The sequence below is a fragment of the Arachis stenosperma genome, chromosome 4, assembly GCF_014773155.1.
Source record: "Arachis stenosperma cultivar V10309 chromosome 4, arast.V10309.gnm1.PFL2, whole genome shotgun sequence".
NCBI lineage: Eukaryota > Viridiplantae > Streptophyta > Magnoliopsida > Fabales > Fabaceae > Arachis > Arachis stenosperma.
Genome location: NC_080380.1, coordinates 79,461,765 through 79,462,764, shown reverse-complemented (window position 1 = coordinate 79,462,764; position 1,000 = coordinate 79,461,765). Strand labels below are relative to the sequence as shown.

General features: G+C 39.7%; 1 non-coding gene across 1 annotated transcript; it reads left to right on the top strand.

Annotated features, from left to right (window-relative positions):
• Positions 1-346: 346 nt before the first annotated feature.
• On the top strand, positions 347-450 carry LOC130977508 (small nucleolar RNA R71). Its single transcript, XR_009085197.1, has one exon. It is a non-coding gene; the product is annotated as a small nucleolar RNA R71 (small nucleolar RNA).
• Positions 451-1,000: the final 550 nt, after the last annotated feature.

The following is a 1,000-nucleotide window of genomic DNA, read 5'->3' as shown; positions in this document are numbered from 1 at the left end:
AGCTTCTTCAGAAGCTGCCTCTCTAGTACTGTTGGATGCATGTTGCAACCCATTTAGATTTTGAGAGATTATGTTGACCTGTTGAGTCAACATCTTGTTCTGAGCCAATATGGCATTTAGAGCATCAATTTCAAGAACTCCTTTCTTCTGAGGTACCCCATTGTTCACAGAATTCCTCTCAGAAGTATACATGAACTGGTTGTTTGCAACCATGTCAATGAGTTCTTGAGCCTCTCCAGGCGTTTTCTTCAGGTGAATAGATCCACCTGCAGAATGGTCCAATGACATTTTCGAAAATTCAGAGAGACCATAATAGAATATATCTAATATGGTCCATTCTGAAAACATGTCAGATGGACATCTTTTGGTCAGCTGCTTGTATCTTTCCCAAGCTTCATAGAGGGATTCACCATCTTTTTGTTTGAAGGTTTGAATATCCACTCTCAGCTTGCTCAGCTTTTGAGGAGGAAAGAATTTATCCAAGAAGGCAGTGACAAGCTTATCCCATGAGTCCAGGCTATCCTTAGGTTGTGAATCCAACCATACTCTAGCTCTGTCTCTTACAGCAAAAGGGAAAAGCATGAGTCTGTAGACTTCAGGATCAATTCCATTAGTCTTTACAGTCTCACAGATCTGCAAGAACTCAGTTAAAAACTGATAAGGATCTTCAGATGGAAGTCCATAAAACTTGCAGTTTTGTTGCATTAAAGCAACTAGTTGAGGCTTAAGCTCAAAGTTATTGGCTCCAATGGCAGGAATGGAGATGCTTCTTCCATCAAACTTGGACGTTGGCTTTGTGAAGTCACCAAGCATTCTCCTTGCATTATTATTATTATTTTCCTCTGCCATCTCTTTCTCTTGTTCGAAAATTTCAAGAAGGTTTCTTCTGGATTGTTGTAATTTAGCTTCTTTTAGTTTTCTCTTCAGAGTCCTTTCAGGTTCTGGATCTATTTCAACAAGAGTGCCTTTATCCCTGTTCCTGCTCATATGAAAGAGAAGA